Raw genomic sequence first — 21,288 nt, 5'->3', positions numbered from 1 at the left:
ACTGGCTGCACTGGCTTCTGCTACTAGTTCCGGGGTAGATGGGTGAGTGAATGAGGTTTCTTTAAACAACGCAAGTCTTTAAAAATAATCCGTGCAAGCTATAGGCTCATCATATCCAATGATGCCAATGTCGGGCACTTTGCTGTAAAGTTCCAGACTGGTGGATAGGGGAGCAAAAGTGGGAGTGCGAAATATTTTGAAGGGGGTGACTGCTCCCCCTTTCTACTCCTCGGAGTAAACTCTGTGGCCATGGTTTGGAGAAGCACAGAACGAGCATGTGCTCCCTACGGTTGGAGCAGTGGCATCCTGTGCTGCAGTGATGCCAATGGCCAGACCATTGCACAACTGCATTGGCACAATTTGTGCATTTGCACCACTGCCTGCGCATTGTGTCACAACGCGCACGGAACTTTGTGCAGTCGGTCAGCCACTAAGACATATAGAAATCAAGGCAAGTGACAGCCGGGGCTTCCTCTGCTTGTGCCTGCCCCTTTGGGGCCCGGCCGGTTCCCCGAGCCAATTGCAGATTTCAGGAGGGCTTCTTCCCCTCCTCTTCAGAAACGAACTCCAACCTCTCAACTAAAGTCGCTTTGTGGCTGCCTAATGAACTGTGAGGGCCGGACCGTTTACGGCTTCCTAATTGGTTTTAAATTGCGCCCCCTCCCCGCTCATGTTCCCAGTTCATCACATCTTTATGGAGTGTCCACAATGACAGTGACCTCTCGGAGGTCAATCCCTCCTCGCAGGGTTACAAGGAGACCACATTGCGGCCGGTCAAGGGCTCCATTGTGGGATGAACAAACTGGCTGGCCTTCAGTGTTTGTTCGCCACCCCTCCTTCTCCTGCCCACGTGGTCGGCCAGTGAAAGAGCCCCCGTCGCTTTGTGATATGGGAGGACAAGGAGGAGACACTTCTCTTGTTCCAGTTAAGGGGTCAGAGCTCCTATCCCTAAATTGCTTCTTTACACACACACACACACACACACACACACACACACACACACACACACACACGATTTCTATCGCTCTAAAACCAGAATCCTTGCATTTCTATATTTATAAATAGATTTATTTATTTATTTATTGTGTATTTATTTAATTAATTTGTATGCCACCTGACTCCAAAGGCTAAAACAAACTCTTAAAACCATTTAAAACATTCAAAAATGACTAAAAGCCTGGCCTTAAAAATATGTCTTAAGGGCTCTTTTGAAGGCTGGTAACGATGTTAAACCACAAACGTCTATAGGGAGTGCATTCCATAGCCCAGGAGTGACCACAGAGAAGGCCCGCCCCGAGTCACTGCCAGACGAGCTGGTGGCATCAGACCTCTCTCGATGACCTTAATGTGCAGTGGGGATCATGCAGAAGAAGGCATGCTTCCCAGGTAACCTGGTCCTAAGCCATTTAGGGGGTTAAAAGTAATTACCAGCACTTTGTATTTTGCCCGGAAACCAATTGGCGGCCAATGCAATTGTTTTAAAACAGGCATAATATGGTCTCTCTGAGAAACCCTGGAGACCAATCTCGCCACTGCATTTTGGGCCAACTGAAGTTTCCGAACTATATACAATGGCAGGTCCATGTAGAGCGCATTGCAGTAGTCAAGCCTAGAGGTTAATGCTCTTACTTCCCATCTCTTCCTCATCTTTATTGCTTCTCTGCCGCTGCTCTTCCTTTCTCCCCTCTTTCTTTTTTCTCCTTGCATTGGTGACACCATTGTTAGAGATGTGATTCAATGGGCATAGATTCTCAGCACCAATAACTCCTACTGACCACTAGGGACATGAGGAGTAGAGTTAGAGAGGCCGCCTTTGGACATAACATGGAATGATGGGTCCATTGGACCTGCGGTTCTGCACCCTGCCTCCCCCCACTCTCCCATCCACATTTGAAGGACTACAGAGAGGCAGGGGAGATGGCTGTGTGGGCTTCCTTCTTTCATGAAGGACAGCTCGCACAGCCAATAGCAGACAGAGTGAGGGAGCAGCTTCCTTTCTCAACTCCGGTTGGGGAAAAGGCTGTTCGTATGTATGCTGGCACTGTTAAACCGGAGGTACAGGGGGTGAAACCTTATGCAGACCAAAGGTACAATTCTCTGTTTGGGGAAGGGAAACTGAGGGTCCATTTGTTTTGCTTAAACTGCTGTTGCCTGCATTCGGATGTGCAGTTTGTGAACCCGGAGGTGACCTCTAGTTTCGTGTTACATGTGAATGCAGCCAGAGTGTAGGACGGACCCCCCTCATTGTCTCTTATTTCTGTCTCTGCCCCCACTCTTCTGTGATTGGTAGACTGATACTCCTAGGCTATTCCCTTCTTTGTTCTCTCTCTTCCTTCCACCATGCAGTAGCTAATGGAGGCTGCAGGCTTTCTATCTAAGCTTGCAACTTCTCCAAATGAATCTTGGTTTGTTTTAGACTTTAAGCAGTGGTCTCCAGACCTCACCTGCAAGCTCTGTTCTCCTCAAATTGGGTTTCTCTGCTAAATACGGGGTTGACACAAATTCTCCCCTACGGCCATTGAACCATCAATCGATACGTGGCTTGACAGAGGAGCACAGGAATTGCTGCTTTGCAGGAGACAGCCTTGGGCAAAGGGAATATCACCTCCCAAACATTTCATGGATGTACATAAGGATGTGCTTGTAAATCCACAGTTCTCACACTCATTCACACATTTCACTCTCCTCCCTCCCTCATCACACAAAGCTGAAGGGACAGTCCTTTCACAAGGCGCAGTGAGGCAGTCACCTCAGTGGGCAGATCACAAGGATGCGGGCAGGGTGGTGAGATGCCCCCCTTTTGCTGTGCCAAGAAGATGAGGAAAGAAGAGGCAGTTGCCAGCAACCTTCTCTTCTCCCTGCCCCATGTGCTTTCCAAGCTTGCAAAGGCTGGTTTTGAATGGGGGCTGGCCCCACCAGGGGCCAGGCAGCATTTGGCACCTGGCATGTGGCATTTCAGCCCCAGGCAGCCATTTTGTCACAGGGAAGCAGGAAGTGGTTGCCTGGCAACTGTTTTACTAGGTGGCCACCGAAACCCTTCCGAATGACCTGGATGCACTTGACACTTGCAGTTGCTAGGCAACCACAATGGATGCTCTTGCTCCCAGAGAAGCCGCAGAATGGCTTTTTGGCAAAAAGGCGGAACTCTCCTGGTGACACTCGGATTCTATTCATTGTCAGCTCTGCTGAGAACAAAATTAGCATGCCCGGAGTGGCGCTTCCTCCTCAAGTGCAAGGGAGGAGAGACTTCCTGGCACATTGTTCAGACTGCCAGCTTCCTCACACTGGTGCCTGTGAACTGCTGAGCCTCCCCGGAGGGAGGGATATCCCACCCGTCAAGACGTCCTTTGCTGTCCCAGGAGGGAGGGCAGCCTGACAGGGCAGGTCTTTGAGGAGCTTGGGGAGGAGGGTTGAGAGGAACGCAAAAGCAGAGCTGAGCTGGGAACTGGTCAGAAACAGAAGCAGCCCTTGTCACCCTCGGCTAACTGAGCAGAGAGCCACCTTTTACGGGGCAACTCTCATATTTAGCATGGGGGGAGCATAGGAACATGGGGAGGTGCCTTGTCCTGAGTCAGACCGTTGGTCATCTAGCTCAGGATTGTCTACCCTGACTGGCAACAGCTTGCTGAGATTTCAGGCAGGAGTCTCTCCTAGCCCTACCTGGAGATGCTGCCAGGGACTGAACCTGGAACTTTCTGCATGCACAGCAAGTCCTCTACTGCTGAGCTGCGGTCATAGAAGCATGCCTTATACTGAGTCAGACCGTTGGTCCATCTAGCTCAGGATTGTCTACACTGCCTGGCATCAGCTCTCATAGGAACATAGGAAGTTGCCTTCTACTGAGTCAGAACATTGGTCCGTCTCACTCAGTATTGTCTACACAGACTGGCAGCGGTTTCTCCAAGGTTGCCGGCAGGAATGTTTCTCAGCCCTGTCTTGGATAATACCAGGAAGACAGCTTGGAACCTTCTGCAGGCAAGCATACTGATGCTCTTCCCAGAGTGGTCCCATCCCGTCTGGGGAATATCTTACAGTGCTCACACATGAAATCCCCCATTCAAATGCAAACCAGGGCAGACCCTGCTTTGCAAAAGGGACCAACTCTTCTCCCACTCCAAGGCTTCAGGCAGCAGACTCTCCCAGCCCTACTTGGATATGCCAGGGGTTGGACATAGAACCTTCTGCATGCAACGCAGATGCTCCAACACTGATCTACAGTCCTTCCTCTTTAGTTACCTAGGAAACTGCCTTCTAGTGAGTCAGATCATTGGTCCATCTAATCCAGCATTGACTACACTGACTATCCAAGGTTCTAGGCAAGCTTCGCTCCTACCCAGACCTGACTATGTTGCTAGGGACTGAACCTGGACCCTGAGTGCAGATGCGCTTCCACTGAAGTACAGCCTTATCCCTGAAATGGAATATCTTACCATGCTGACACATGTAGTCACCCATCCAAATGCAAACCAAGGCAGACCCTGCTTAGCAAAGGGGACCATTCATACTTGCTATCACAAGAAAAGCTCTCCTCCGCTAACTGTCCCTAACCAGCCCCAGCACAGCATCCCTCCAATAGCTATTGCTGGAGTCTTATGTTTCCTTTTTTATTCAAATCCAAATTAAAATGGATTTTAAAATATCAAGAGGGGGAGTTACATACTTTTGCTTGGATTGTTATCTGTTGTAAGTTATTAACTGTACTGATAATAATCTAAAAACTAAAAACTAAAAACCCACCTGATACAGGGTTCAGTAAAGGACTCCTCTAAACAGATGAGTTGTAAGATTTTTATTTTAAAACAAAAAACAAAAAACAAACCCAAGGCATCAATGCAGCAAGAGAACAGCCTAGCAGAACTTCTCAGCAAACTGCACTTATGAGGCAGGGAAGCGGCAATTTTTTATGCCTCCCCCTTCCCCAGAAAGCCTTCTGTGCCACCTGAAAATAGGTCCCCGAGGGCTGCACAGCCCTTGAGGACCAATTTTTGGTGGCTCAGAGGGATTCCTGGGGAAGGGTGTGTGTGGGGGACGGGGAGCCACTTCCCTGCTGCATCAGTGCAGTTCACTGAGAAGTTCTGTTAAGTTGCTCTCTCACTGCTCTGGGGCATCTTTGCTGTGTTACTTAGGCCATTATGTTTAAAAACAAAAACAAAAAAACCCACTACCCTATACATCTGTCAAATTTTTTCTGTGTAGAATGATGCAGGCCCAAGGAATGTCAATCTCTCTCTCTCTCTCTCTCTCTCTCTCTCTCTCTCTCTCTCTCTCTCTCTCTCTCTCTCTTTCATTCCACACACACACACACACACACACACCAACAACAACACCATTTCTATTCCTGCTTTTTCTGTCATCACAATGAAGTGATCCAGGGTGACCGAGAAGAAGGAGAAGTGAAGAGGGAGGGAGGGAGAGGATATTTTATCATTGGACAATAAACTTTCTTGATGCAAAAATATTGCCCCCCCCCAAAAAACCCCACTATCCCTAATGAGACATCCTCCCAGGCCTTAATTGTTACCAAGGCAATGACCCAGAACCAGCCATCTTTAATTCTTCCCACAGATCTCTAGAAATGAGTTTCTCTGGCAAATTGCTGACTCTGTCTCTCAGGCATGAAGCAGGGGGTGCTGAGCCATCCTCTCCAGCGTGATGTTTTCTGGAGAGGACAGAGGAAGGCTCTACAGCATGGCCTCGATCTCTCCTCTCTTCCCTTTCAGGGGATCCTGCAAAGAGCTGTATGGGGCCATCTGTCAGGGGATGCTCCTCCACTGACTTCTGGAAGAGCACCTGCATCTTTGCATGCAAAAAGTCCCAGGTTCAATCTCTAGCAGCATCTTGAGGTAGGGGTGGGGAAGACTCCTGCCTGAAACCTGGGAGAGTCACTGCCAGTCAGAGTAGGCAATACTGCACCAGACGGACCAAGGACCTGGCGGGTAGAAGGCTGCTGCCTTCTAACCAGACAGAAGGAAGATAGAGGGAAAGTTTGAAGAGAAACTTCTCACTTAAATTTGTCAACGGGAGATGCAGGTAACATGCAAATACTGATATGAACTATTAGGAACATAGAAAGTTGCCTTGTACAGAGTCGGACCCTACATCCATCTAAACTAACTGCACAGACCGGCAGCAGTTCTCCAAGGTTTCAGGCAGGAGGGTTTCAGGCAGGAGATTCCCAGCCATACCTGGAGAAGCTATGGGTTGAACCTGGGGCATTCTAGATGCCAAGGACGTGTTCTGCCACTAAGTTACAGCCTCATGGGGAGGGATTAGAATGTTGAAGGGACATAGGAAGCTGCCTTCTACTGAGTCAGACCCTTGGTCCATCTAGCTCAGTTTTGTCTACACAGACTGGCAGCGGTGTCCCCAAAGTTGTAGTCAGGAGTCTCTCTCAGTCCTGTCTTGGAGATGTCAGGGAGGGAACCTAGAACCTTCTGCATACAAGCACCCAGGTGCCCTTTCCCAAGCGACCCCATCCCCTAAGGGGAATCTCAGTGCTCACAATGTAGTCTTCCATTCATATGTAAACCAGGGCAGACCCCGTTTAGCAAATGGGATAATTCATGCTTGCTACCACAAGATCACCTCTCCTCCCAGCTAGCTCAGTATGGTCTACTACACTGACTGGCAGTGGCAGCAGCTCACCAAGGTTTCAGGGGTCTCTCCCAGCCCTCCCTGGAAATGCTGCCAGCAGGGATTGAACCGGGGACCTTCTGCAAACAAAGCAGATGCATCATCAGTATTTCAGAGGAGAATTTCAGGGAGCAAATCCCTTTCCTCTTTCATATGTCAGCTTCTGAAATAGAATCTGAAGTGGAGAAAAGGCCCTGCATCTGCACCCACTCTCTCCATTCAAAGGAATACTTTAAGTACCCCCCCTCTCTCTCTCACACACACACACTCACGCACACACTTTGTTCCATTCCTCCACAGTATTTATTTCCCATACACTCTCCCTTCCTGCCTGCACAAAAGCCTGCAGTTAATTCAACACACATTGCAAAATGTCTCTGTGATGTTAATGGAAGTTGGGTAGCATCCAAAAGTGAGTCTCTCTCTCTCTCTCTCTCTCTCAAGCTACAAGTTTAAATACTGTGTAAGTAGCTCATGTTCCTCTCACGTCTATTCTCCTTTTAAAAAGAAAGGAAGGAAGGAAGGAAGGAAGGAAGGAAGGAAGGAAGGAAGAAAGAAAGAAAGAAAGAAAGAAAGAAAGAAAGAAAGAAAGAAAGAAAGAAAGAAAGATTCCAGAATCCCTGTGGAGGATAACGTGTTCCTTTCCAGAAGCATGTTTGCTAGTTGAGGTTTTAGGCAGAGAATAATTTGGGCATAGAACTAGCCCAGACAGGGAAGGGAATGCTCTCGCATCCTTACATATAATAAGCACCTCGAGGGGAAAGTTTTTGCCCAACTTGGCTCTAGGTGCAAGGATAGGAGAGGGGGGAGGGCGGGGTTGCTTGCATTAGTCCATTCTTTCGCTTCAGTTCACCACTTCGTTCTGCTGCATGGGCAGACCAGATTTTTATTTGAGCTGGAAAATATTCGACATGCCGGAACCCACTCCATACCGGAACGCCAGAGAACCCCAGCTGAAGATTACAGAGTGCGCTGCATCTTAAGCAGAATGTGGTAGAATGCTGGGCGGCACCACCCTCCAGACCTCGGGGGGGATTCCATTTTTGAAAGTCCCTTCGCTTTTCTTTTCTTTTTAAGCACGCCTTCCCACAAAAATCAAAACCTGGAAAGATGTAGCTATCACTCCTTGATATGGTAGTCTGTTAAAATGCAGAGTGAGTTCTTGTTCAAGGGGCTTCCCAAAAATGCAACTTCCACCAAGCCCTTACAGTCCGAAGCAGTACGGTCCAGAATTCTACCACCTCAGCTTGCTTCCTTGTTTTGCTTAACATGCAGAATGTTCTACAACCGAGGTGCTCAGACTTGGGTCCCCAGAGGTTGTTGGACTACAACTCCCATCACTCCCCGCCACCGTGGCAGAAGGGGATGATAGGAGTTGTAGTCCAAAACAATTTGGGGACACAGGGCTGAGAACCCCCGAGTTAAATGATACCTGAAAGGCTCGGAGGCTGAGTTCCCCCTTTCCTGAATCAAGGGATCTGCCTTTGGAACATAGAAAACTGCGTTATACCGAGTCAGACCCTTGGTCCATCTAGCCCAGTATTGTCTACACAGACTGGCAGCGGCTTCCCCAAGGTTGCAGGCAGGAATCTCTCTCTCAGCCCTATCTTGGAGATGCTGCCAGGGAGGGGACTTGAAACCTAGATGCTCTTCCCAGAGTGGCTCCATCCCCCAAGGGGAATATTGTACAGTGCTCACACATGTAGTCTCCCATTCAAATGCAACCAGGGCAGACCCTGCTTAGCAAAGGGGGCAATACCACAAGACCAGCTGCTTTCCTGCACTTTGTTACCCAGGTGCCCCCATAAAGTCTCCTTTCTCCCCCTTCCAGCTGTGCCTAGCACACACAGCCAGTACCGCACAGACACAGAAGAGGAGAGGACACCCTATGGTCACTCCGCGCCAGGTTAGAAGGAACGATGCAATCGCCAATGACTCCCTCCCTGCCCCATGCCCCAAAGACCCTCCAGATGAGCTCCTTACTGGACGTCCTCAGATGGGAGGTTTTCAAGAGTTATTCTTGACATTCACAAGCACGTTAAGCAGAAGTCTTTGGACTTCACATATCCCCACTGCAGTCGATGCGACGGAATCGTCCAGAATCTACTGCCAGTTGGAAGTTTCCAGCCACGCAGGTAAAACCCTCCCGGTTATGCCTAAAGGCTGCAATCCTGCTGCGCAAATCCCATTGCCTTCAAAGGGATTGAAGCAGTCTGCAGGATTGCAAACAAAATCTCCAAAGACTCACATAATTCCGTCATCCCTTGGTTTAATTCCTCCCCATCTTGAAATCCGTCCTTTCTGCCCCCGCGGCCAGCGCACACACGCGCCAGCATTTCTCGGAAGGGCGAACGCGAACGCATATTCGGTCCATATTTTCTCTCTTAAGTGAGCGTTTAGACGTGTCTCCCGCCGGTTTCTACAACACGCACTTGTTAATGTCAGGGGTATTTCCATTTCATTTGGGCTTCAGTGCTTAACACAAAGTCTTGGCTTGTTCCTTAAAGGTAGTTCTTGTTCTTGCTTGGTTTTTATCTATTGACTGCTGACTTGGCAAAGAGGCATCTTTTTAATGCGGTGATTCTCTTTATTTAGCAGGAGGAGAGTAACTGGCCCTCTCCACCCCCAGCACAGTATCCCTCCAGTGACAGTTGCTGGTGTCTATCTTGTGTTTCTTTTTCAGTTGTGAGCCCTTTGGGGACAGGGAGCCATCTTTATTTTTTATTTCTCTATGTAAACCGCCCTGAGCCATTTTTGGAAGGGCGGTATAGAAATCAAATGAATGAATGAATGACTGCAAGGGTGCTGTCCATTTTGCCCCAGACTTCTTAGGATCCAAATTAATTGTAATTCTACTGGATTTTCTACCATGAAGCTGCTCGGAGTCCAAAATAAAGATAATGTGAGAAATAAGGTTTTCTACCACAGATGTTAAAATAAAAATACCCAGGAATCGATCTGACTCTAGCAGAGGAAAATGAAGAGGGAGAGGAAGAGGATTTCTTCATCATGTCAGAAAATTTAAATAGTACCTTGTAGTAATTACAAAGTACATCACAATAGTTACTGTGTTCTAATAGTTGTTGTTGTTGTTGTTGTTGTTGTTATTAGCAGCAGCAGCAGCAACATTATACCGCTTTTCAACAACAAAAAGGTTGACAAAGCAGTTTACATATTCCTCTTAATCCTATTAAGGGGACCATCCTATGCACACTTACCTGGGAGTCAGCCTCACTGCACACAGTAAAGCTTACTCCCGAGTAAACATACACAGGCGCGGGCTGCACGGCTGCAGTGCAGTTTTCCACACACCAACTCGGGAGTTGTTCCCACTGAATCCTGAGGGACTTAGTTCGGAGTAAACATAGACAGGATCGGGATGTAACTTACAGGCATGAACCATCTCCTGCTTCTTCCTGCTCCCCACTCAAAACCTTCAGCATTTTGCCTTCCCAAAATGTCCTGGCATAGTGGTTTCCCCCACCCCCCGCCCCACCACAAAACCCCCTGTCAGGTCTCCACCTCAGCCCACCCCCAATTCAGGGATGTGTTTATTTTATTTTATTTTTCACCGGTTGAATTATCATGTTCACGGTTAGCATTAGCCCCCCCCACACACACACACACTTTGTTTTCCTTTTCTTTTGTTGTTTGGACTTTATCTTAGGCTGCCACCATATGATAAGGTTTTACCCTGCTCTTAGGGAATATATCCTCTTAGTGACAGAGCCTTGCGAGCGCAGGATAGGGATAAATGTTCAGTATATAGAAAGAAACAAATTATGGATTGTAAAACACCTAAGAACAAGTTTATTATTGGCTTAAAATAACGGAATCTCTGCTAAACAGGGCCCGTAAAATGCATTACAAGGTTGCTATTTTATTCGGTTGTGAAGCACAATACTGGGCGTACCGACCTTCTTGTTCCATATAATCCTTAAGTTTGCTAAATGGTCTAGGACAAGCGTATATTATCTTATTTGTGGAATTTGGTGCTAAAATCCAGACTTTCCAAACCCAGAGTATTGCCCAGTTCACCACAGGTCTCCTACAGTCTGTGATCAATAAATCCCCAAGATCCCCTACAAAACACCCTGAACAACTCTCTTGCCTAGTCTCATACAGGAGCTCTTTCTCCTTTTCCTACCAGTCCCTGTCTAAACAACAATCCCCTCTTCCCACCTGTCACCACCTGTCACAGAAACAATGTATGGAATGTTCGGAACTAGCTTTTTAAAAAAGCTAGTTCCGAACATTCCATACATTGTTTCTATGACGACCTTTACTCTCCTAAGCCCTCTGTCAATCGACATCTTCTTACGCCCCCAAAACATCCTGTTGATGTATCCTACCTTTAAAAAAAATGCTGAAGAAGGGGTGTTATCTTTATCAGCCTGCTCCTGGGGTTTCCTGACGTTTCAGCACCATGGCTCCTGGACAGCGACCTTTCCACCTTCAAAGGAAAAATCAATGATCATAACTTAGTCGTACCCGGCCAAATTAAGGCTAAGGGGAAAACGTATTTCCACAATGTGAGGGATAGCTAGGCACAGAACAGGCAAATATTAGATATCAAACCAGCTCTTTTTGCTAAAAGTTGTACAGCAAAGAATAGTCTACTGAGGCAGAGATGTAGGCACAGGGGTCACATCTAACACATGGGAAAGTGCACACTGGGTACCCATTTTTTCTGTCCCTTCTCCTAGATCTTTCTAATTTAAACTTCTTTTCACATGTGATTGCTGTTAAACACTTTTGTGTTTTGTTGATCCCACTAATAGAGATTAACAGCGTGATCCTGTCCATCTTGACCTGGAAGTAAATTCCACAGTGTCCAATGGGACATAACCCCTGATAAGTATATTTAGGATTGCACCTTAAACGTGTGCTTTGTTCTCCCACAGAAAATAAGGGGGGTTAAAAGTGGTTAGCTGTTGTGGATCTTGGCTTCTTGAGCAATTGCTATAATAGTATGGAGTCCCCGTCCCCCCGCCCCCAGTTGAAGAAGAATCTCACAAAACGACACCAAACCAAATTTCCTTTTAATTTCGGATAGGTTAACTTCCTTTTTAACCAAATCTATTGTCTATATTAGATTTTTTTTTTTAAGGATTCGGTCTAGTATATTTACCATTTACAGTCATTTTAAAATAAATATTATTACTGGTTGTTGCCTTCAGTCATTTTAAAGCTATCATTTTCTTATTAATAAAAACTTGCACCTTTCATCTTTTAAAGTGAATTCTAACTACAGCAGGTATTTAAATAATCTATAATACCAATACGGATTTTTTAATTTTTCTTTTTTTCCAAGCAAATCTTTACTTTCATCAATAAAAAAAAGAAAATATGAAAATTATATCTGATTATATAGGTGAGTTTGAGGGGGGTAGGGGCTGTATCCAAACGAGAATCCATTTCGAGAAATACCAAGGTAATTAAAGCAAACGGATTTTGCCTTTTTAGGGGCTATAACGTCGGAAGATAGCCCAGAAACAAGTGACTTTAGAACTAAATTATTCTGTAAACATCGACAGACAACCTTCACTTTAGGGCTGGTTTCTTGATTATATACCGCCGAGAGTGCCTATTTCTTTGAAGCTTAAATATAATTATAGCGTTAAGTGTATAATTTCCACATAATGCTGGAGTTTATTCTTGTCTTCGTCCAACGAAAATTTAGCAGGTATAATTTAGCCCGAAATGTTGCCCATAAACTGCATTCACACACAGTTTCCCCTGTTCCCTTTCCTTCCGAGTCCCACTCTCCGCTTTCGGAGGTCTTCCGCACCCTCACTGGAATTTAGATTGTAACCACGTTGGGGCAGGGGCTTGTCTTTTCTGCTTATGTTACTTAGTTAAAGCGCCCTCATGGGTATTACTAAATAGCAATGAAGAAACCGAGGGAAAGGAGATTTATTTTTTTGTAAGGATGAGATGTAATCAGTCTAATCGTTCCCAGGATTACAGTTTAATATTTGACTTTGGGCACATTTTAGATTATCTCTCTTTCCCCTCGCAACTCAGTTATTTATCTGCCAATTATTTATGTCTTATTTTGGAACATCGCATTAGATTCTGCATATGGCTGGAAGAATATGCAGTTGGAACCAGCCCTTTTTAAGACTGGCCACCGATTAAATAATTTTCATTGAGTCACCATCTGCTTTGTGTGAGCTTTCTCGTTCTCGATGTCAAACTCAGCAATATACCAAAATGCACTTCTGGGCACCTAGCAGGACAATAAACCCTCGATTCCCAGTCATGCCAATTAAAATTTGCCCTCTCTGAATAAAATTGGATAGACCCCGGTTAATCAACTGAAAATTCGAGTTGATTAAGCTACCGATCCGCTCCTGGGACTCTGTGTGTGTCCATCAGCATGTCTATTTTAATTTTCAAGAGTTTTCAAGAGCTAAGTACACACACACACACACACACACACACACACACACACATCCATTCTTCATTTGTCACTCTTAACCAAAAAAAGAGAAAGCTTTCTCCTATGGGAAAATTGAGGCGTCCAGCTTTCCGTCCCCCGCCACCCCGACCTCCCTACGCTGAAGGGAGGTAAGAAGCTAGCTTAGTATCTATCACTCCATGGCCAAGCTCTACCTGTTGCATCTACGACCGTTCTACAGCTGTTAAAATAAAAACACAGCCCCTCCGCTTTGGGTGGGGGCTAGATCTCACTCTGCGTGTTTCTTGCTCCTCCCTCAAACTTCAGCTAATTTTATATTGGGATGGTGTGGAAGAGAGGTCTGATCTCTCCTGGAAAGACCTGATTTCGAGCCTACAGTCTTAAGATCCGCAGTACTGGAAACTCCCCCTCTGCACTTTTGAGGTCTCTTCCGTTTTTATCCCTCCTAAATTCGGTGCCTTCCTCTTTTCTTTTCTTTTTGGTCTGTCCCTCTTCCTCTCCCCCTGTCAATCCGGTTTCTTTTTTAGTGTCCCTGTGCACAAAACTGTCCATGCCTTCTACCACGTATATATAATCCCAATTTTATACACCTGTTCTCCATCTCGGGGTAGCTTTGTGTCTTTTAAGCGATCACAATACCATTTCTGTATCACCAGGTAGCTCGTAATGCTGCCGCAGACACAGACGATTGAATTCCGTGAAGTTTACTAGCTACTTTTGTTTTGTGAATCACATTTAGTAACGCTGGGCTTACCCAAGTGAACTGCGATCGCGCTTCTGAAAGTGCTAAGTGCTTGACTTGACTTAATCTAAAAAGTTTCCCTGATATTCTTTCTAGTCTATGACCTGCGTAGTCAAACAGGAATAATGTATATCTAATATGAAGTGTGAAGATATTTTTATATACACATACACACACAGTATAAGTATATGCATATACATATGTATGCAAGATGTTGTATTGAGAAAGGAGGTAGAAATGTGTTGGGTTATATGTTGAGAAACTAGTTTTCCGCGTAAATACCGCGTTTGCGCCTGCAGTATGATTTTCACTGGAGGATATGTATCCCATTCAATATATATCAAGCCACAACCCAGTAAGGTAATTCTTAAGCATTGCGGGGTTGATTGGAGATAATATTCATGGCAGAAAGAAAACAATAATTATAATGTATGGACGTGAAAGAATCTCATCGACCCTTCTCGTTTTTTATTTTTTGTAAATGAAAGTATGGTGATACATGTGCGAGTGTGCATTTTGGTATGAATTAAGGATGATGTAATCCGCCTTCTGTGTTCATCTGAATGAAAAGGTGGAAAAGAAAGAAAGAAAGAAAGAAAGAAAGAAAGAAAGAAAGAAAGAAAGAAAGAGAGAGAGACAGGAGGGATGGAAGGATAGATAGATAGATAGATAGATAGATAGATAGATAGATAGATAGATAGATAGATAGATAGATAGGGATGAAAGGAAGGAAGGAAGATAAGAGAGACAGAGAGATGAAGGAAGGAAGGAAGGACATTCAGTATCATAACTATTGAAAAGTAGTGTACAACCTTCATGTCGGGCTTGGGGCACAAGTATCTTTGTACATCTCAAAGCTGACATCCATATCCCGGCATGTTTCTGTCACTAACAGGGCAGACGAGCAAGCCAACACGCAAACACGGTTGTGAATAGAGGTGCGGGAACAAGCAGTAAGTACCGCGCGCTCCTTCCCATTCATGTATATCGCTTGATGAGTCCAACCGTTGAGCGCGCCGCTGAGTGCGTAACTGGGTCGAAATCGCTGCGTTTGGGATGACAGGAAAACGTATTTCGTCTCTGGCCCCTGCAGGGACCGGACACACACGTGTGCATGTGTGAACCAAGCTTGAATGGTTTCCCTTCAGAGAGATTCCGTTTACAGCTGTGGATGCTTCTGGGCGTCTATGCCTGCAAGACCAGACATAAATATGGGCCACGACCCACCCAATGTGAAGCACTTTGAAGCGCCCTGGATTTCCTTCCTAGTCCCTTGCCTAATTCTCTCCCTTTGAAAACCCCTGAGACTGAAAAGTGCTTCACTGAAGGAGGATCTATCTATCTATCTATCTATCTATCTATCTATCTATCTATCTATCTATCTTCCTTCCTTCCTTCCACCTATCTGTCTTCCTGCCTATCTACCTACCTACATTTTTATTCAAGCCTTCCCTTTCAGACACACCCCATCTGTCCTAATAAGGGGCATTTGGAAATAAAACAAATTAAATTAAATTAAATTAAATTAGAAACTGTAGTAAGTGCAAACAGCTGGGGGCTGGAGAGCAAGTCTTGTGGTAGTGAGCACCGATTGCCCCCTTTACTAAGCAGTGCTCACCTTGGTTTGCATTTGGATGGGTGGCCACACGTGAGCGCTGTAAGATACATTCCCCTGAGTGGGTAGGATCATAGCTCAATGCAAGAGCATCTGAGGTCCCAGATTCATCTCCAGGAAGAGCTGAGAAAGAATGCTGCCTGAGAGCTGCTGCCAGTCAGTGTAGACAGTACTGAGCTAGAGGAACCAAGAGTCTGACTTGGTAGAAGGCAGTTTTATAGGTACACAGGAAGCTGCCATATACTGAGTCAGACATTGGTCTATCTAGCTCAGTATCTAGGCAGACTGGCAGTGGCTTCTCCAAGGTGTCAGGAAGGAATATCTCTCAGCCCTATCTTGGAGATGCTGCCTGGGAGGGAACAACAACATTTTATATACCGCTTTCAAAGCAGTTTATAATGGCTCCCTGTCCCCAAAGGGCTCAGGATCTTAAAAAGAAACATAAGCTAGACACTAGTCACAGTCACAGGAGGGATGCTGTACTGGGGGTGGATAGGGCCAGTTACTCTCCCCCTGCTCAATAAAGAGAATCATCACGTTTAAAAAAGGTGCCTCTTTGTCCAGTTAGCAGGGAATTTTTGCCCAGTTAACACTGAGCCTTCTCTTCCCAGAGCGCCTCCCTAAGGGGAAGATCTTCCAGTGCTCACACATGGAGTCTCCCATTCAAATGCAAGCCAGGGCAGACCCTGCTTAGCAAAGGGGACAATTCATACTTGCTACCACAAGACCAGCTCTCCCTGCTTCTTCCTACTATCCTAGTGAGTGAGGATGTTCAACTAGAATTCCCTCTAGGGACTGAGGAATTTGAGTCCATCATCTACAAGGTGTCAGTAATGCTGTCTCTTGCAGTAATGCCTCAACAGAGACACCCATATTCTGTGTATTGGACTTGCATTGGAGACTTCTACCTTCCGCTGTTCTGATCTTGCTAGACACTCGTTTCGCCTCAGACAACTGCCAAAGAGGAGAGCCCTTTCCAATTTCACCTTGTCAATTTCTTTCTGGTCCTTTACCTCCTGTCCACAGAGCTCTCTCTGGAACCCTGCCTGCCATGCAGATGTCATCATCCTAGGACACTTACCTGAGCAGATGAGACCCAGGTGGGCTTTTCTACCGGGGTGGGGGTGGGGTGGCATTCACAGGACACCTCACCAGTATTTCCTCTAACAAGCATCCCCAGATGTTGTTGACTACAACTCCCAGCATTCCCAGCTGCAATGGCCTTTGGCTGGGGATTATGGGAGTTGTAGTCAGCAGCATCTCTGGGCATCCCTGTTAGAGGGAACCCTGCATCTCACCAGGTCTGTCTGCCTAAGGAAATGGCTTAGTGAAAACTGTGTCTCTGGGTTTTCAATAGCAGACAGTTGAAGGGTTTGCTGTTGGAAGAAAAGCCAAGTGACTGCAACATTTTTATGCCTCCTGTTGGAAAGCATTTGCAGGATGAGAGGTGGGGAGCAGTTTCAGTGGAAGTTACCATGGAAGGCTCAGAGATTTCAGGGGTAGCTACCATGGATGTGACAGAGGTTTCAGTGGTAACTACCCTGGATAGCACAGAGATTTCAGTGATGATGGTAATTACCACAGACACCTTAAGTGGCACAGTGGGGAAATGACTTGATTTGCAAGCCAGAGGTTGTCGGTTCGAATCCATGCCAGAGAACACCTATATCGCACAGCAGCGATATAGGAAGATGAAAAACTGAGAGAGGGCACAGAAGGGCAAAATGCATATATGGCTGTGTGAACCTTGTCCCACTTATATCCGATTTCTGAAACAGAAATTGGAGGCAGGCGGGAGGGCCAACTACTTGTCTGCAGGTGCTTGTCCCTCCTCTGAAGCCCCTCTTGGATGATACAGATGTTTCAGGGGTAAGTACCATGCATGGCATGGATGTATCAGAGGTAACAACCATGGATGACACCGAGGTTTTAGTGGCAGCTACCAAGGAGAATACAGAGGTTTCATTGGTAACTACCACAGATGGCACAGAGGTATCAATGGTAACGACCAAGGATGGCACAAAAGTTTCAGTGGGCACAGAGGGTGGGGAAGAAACTCATACACCTTCCCCCTGTTTTGGAAGGAGCCTTTTTATGTATAATAGGACACTGTAGGTCCTCTTATAAATTGCCTTTTCCAGATTTTTCTTTCCTTCCAACTGCTCTCACCTCTCCGCTCCCCAACTCCGAAGGCTGGTTGTTTTGTTTAATTAAACTCAATGTCAGCTTTAATTTTCCGCCTGGGCGGCTTGCTATGCCTTTATTGGAATTAGCATTTTTGTTTATATATGTCATTGCACTTTGTATGGACCGGCGCGTCTCTGTTGAGCGGAGAGGCGATTTATCTACAGTAGATGGTCTGCCCTGAAGGAATCAAGGTCTGGAGGATGGGCAGATCTGGCAGGACCTACGTCGAGACTCTCTGGGCCTGAGGGAGGAGAGGGTCACCCTCCCACCTTCAAACAGTGGTGGGCAACGTGCATGGACATGGCAGGCAAAGCCAAGGAATCACTCCAAGATTCCTTAGGTTGCCACATGCTCAAGCACAGGTGCAGTTCTGCCCTGCGAAAAATAATCCGGATTAACCACAACTCCATGGCCCCATTCGGACATCACGCCAGACCAGAGGTAAACGTGCCAGAGGTTTGAGTTTGTGATCTTTCGAAAGCATGAAGCTGCAGTTCTGCCACACAACCGCAGCTCTGTTTTTTTGCCCCCAAACCTGAATTTGAACCTTCCATTTGTAGTAAGTTTCACTGCTGAAACCCAAGGTTAGAAGGCACCATTGTGCTGTCCGAATCCTGCCCGTGTTTAGTTCTCACAGTCACTACAAAGGGCTGCAATCTGGTGCATGCCAACCTGGGAAGAAGACCCACTGAGCACCTTGACTTACTCCCAAGTAAGCATGGCTAAAGATGCAAAACATCCATGAAGGACATATGCACAGTGAGAACGGCCCCCTCTGCATGTTGCCAGGGGGACTCTGGAGAGTATTCAGCATCGGCAGAAGCTTCAAACCGGCTTAATCAACAATTAGTCAGGAAGCTGCACTTAGGGTTGGTGGGGGTTACCGCTGGCCCCCAGGCCTTACAATGAAGAGCACTGTCCTAATTATCACTGGTCTGCCTGGTCACTAGGTCTCGCTAATGTTGTTTATTTATTTAACATATACTGCCCCAAACTTCTGTCTCTGAGTGGTTATTCCTTCATTCCACATCAATGAAGTGGAGGGATTCCTGGGTCATCCTTTAAATGGGAGGGGTGAAGTGAGACACACAGAGATCACAAATCACCCCCGCCCTTTGAAGCATATTTGTGATGACATCACCAGCAACATGGATGCCACATATTTGCTCCACTGACCTGGATTTCCTGAAATAGCAACTTCATAATGATGATGCCTTCAGGCATCTCCAGACCAAACAATTATCTTCCAACCACAACGAGATGGCTAATTAGCCCAAAGATGCTGTAGCACAAGTGCACATCTTCTTGGATTTTGTTTTCCAAAAATCTCTCTATTGTCTCCTAGTGCTGACAGCCCTACCGGTAGAACATTTCAGAACATCAGAACAGCCCTGCTGGATCAGGCCCAAGGCTCATCTAGTCTAGCATCCTGTTTCCCACAGTGGCCCACCAGATGCCTCTGGGAAGCCCACAATCAGGAGGTGAGGGCATGCCCTCTCTCCTGCTATGGCTCCCCTGCAACTGGGATTCAGAGGCCTCTGAACCTGGAGGTCGCTTCTAGTCATTCAGACTAGTAGCCATTGATAGGCCTGTCCTCCATGACTTTGTCTAAGCCCCTTTTCAAGCCATCCAAGATGGTGGCCATCACCACATCCCATGGCAGAGAACTCCATAGATTAATTATGCACTGTGTGAAAAAGTATTTCCTTTTGGTGGTCCTAAATTTCTTGGTAATCACAGTTTCATTGGATGACCCCTGATTCTAGTGCTGTGTGTGAAAGAGAGAAATGTCTCTTTCTCCACTCTCTGCACACCATGCATAATTTTATAGACCTCTATCATGTCTCCCCTTAGTCACCTTTTCTCTAAGCCAGGGTTTCTTAACCTTGGCTCCCAGATGTTGCTGGACTACAACTCCCATCATCCTCAGCCACAAAGGCCATGAATGGGGATGATGGGAGTTGTAGTCCAACAACATCTGGGGGCCCAAGATTAAGAAACCCAGCTCTAAACTAAGAAGCTCCAGATGGTATAGTCTTGCCTCATAAGGAATCTGCTCTAGACCCTGACCATCTTGGTTGCCCTCTTCTGCACCTTTCCCAGTTCTCCAATGTCCTTCTGTACACAGCACTCCATTTCCCAGAATCCCTTGCAATGCACAGGGCTTCCAATTCCATAGTGGATGCACAAGGGTTCCATGGCCAACATGTCAATGGGAAATTGTTCCCTACAGGTAGAACCTTTGAAAACCACTATCTCACTAAGACAAGGGGGATTTTTTCCGAACAACATCTGATTTGAAATCCACATTTTAAATATACGACCTGTGCTTTCACCCCCTGCTGATAATGCAGATTCACTGATGAATATGGTAAGTATAACTAAAATGCTACACATTGGATGCAATCCATCTCCCATTAGATTAAGGGGGGAAATTAAATATTCAGTGCAATCCATCTCCCACGGAAGTCACTGGCGTAACTCCCACTGATTTATAATAGGGCTATATTGCTTCTATTATTTCTTGTGGTGTTCTAAAGAGAGATGGGGCTGAACAAAGGGGAACAATCCATATTTTGAGAGGTTGTCAGCTGCACTACCAGAGCAATGGAAGGCTAGCAGGATTATTCTGGTCTGGATCTTTCCCACTGATTTGTTCTCTTACATTTTTGCAGGGGAGAGTTTCCTGAGCCCCTTTGAGACAGAGAGTGGTCTTCAGACCTTCTGGTGACACACCGTTTGGAAACAACCCTGGATCTGGGTCAGGAAGCACCTTTCCTAGTGGTGATTCTCTTATGCTTAGTAGGGGCAGAACAACTGTCCCTATTCAGTCCAGCAAATAATTCCTCCCAGTGGCTGTTGCTGGTGTCTCCCTTGGATTTATTTTCCACTTGTGAGCCCGTATTGGACAGGGAGCCATCGTTTCATTCCCATGCAAGCCATTTCAAGAACTTATTTTGTTGGAAAGGAGGGGTACAAATATCTCAAATAATACCAGTTTCCCCTCACACCAATAATTATATAGGAACCCAGGAAGCTGCCTTCTACCAAGTCAGACCCTTAGTCTATCTAGCTCAGTACTGTCTACACTGACCGGCAGCAACGCTCCAAGGTTTCAGGCAGGCAGGAGTCTCTCCCAGCCCTACCTGTAGATGTTGCCAGAGAGTGAACCTGGGACTTCCTGCAGGCTAAGCAGGTGCTCTAAGTTCTACTGAGCTACGGACCCTCTCAGTGGACATAGGAAGCTGCTGCCTACTGAGTCAGACCACTGGTCCATCTGGCTCAGTAATTTCAACTCTGGCTGGCAGCAGCGTACCAAAGTTTCAGGCACAAATCTCTCCCAGGCCTACCTGGAAATGCTGGGGATTCAATCTGAGACCCTCTTCATGCAAAGCAGCTACTCTTCCACTGAGCTATGGCCCCACCCCCTAAGGGGAATCTCTTACAGCGCTCACATGTATTTGCCCATCCAAATGCAAGCCAAGTTGGACCCTGCTTAGCAAAGGGAGCAATTCATGTTTGCTGCCACAAGACCAGCTCTCCACAAGACAAGCTGGAGAGAGCTCTGCTGCTCTCTCCCACCCGGCCCACTCTGCACCTGTTCCAATAGTTGCCAGTAGCAGATGCTAGACTGGGCCCATTTTAAAAGGGAAGATTCCCCCACCCTCCCCTTGCATCTTCTTCATC

The 21,288-nt window shown here is 46.4% G+C and overlaps 1 long non-coding RNA gene across 1 annotated transcript in view; it reads right to left on the bottom strand.

The window, feature by feature from the left end:
* The window catches only part of LOC128335171 (uncharacterized), an 89,137-nt gene that overhangs the window by 22,207 nt on the left and 45,642 nt on the right, over positions 1-21,288 (bottom strand). The window contains exon 2 of the long non-coding RNA XR_008311531.1: positions 10,986-11,086. This is a non-coding gene — a long non-coding RNA (uncharacterized LOC128335171). The remainder of the gene's footprint in view (positions 1-10,985; positions 11,087-21,288) is intronic.

Source organism: Hemicordylus capensis, chromosome 10, assembly GCF_027244095.1.
Source record: "Hemicordylus capensis ecotype Gifberg chromosome 10, rHemCap1.1.pri, whole genome shotgun sequence".
In the NCBI taxonomy this organism is placed as follows: domain Eukaryota; kingdom Metazoa; phylum Chordata; class Lepidosauria; order Squamata; family Cordylidae; genus Hemicordylus; species Hemicordylus capensis.
The sequence above is the reverse complement of the archived record's forward strand: the minus strand, read 5'-3'. Positions and strand labels throughout refer to the sequence as shown.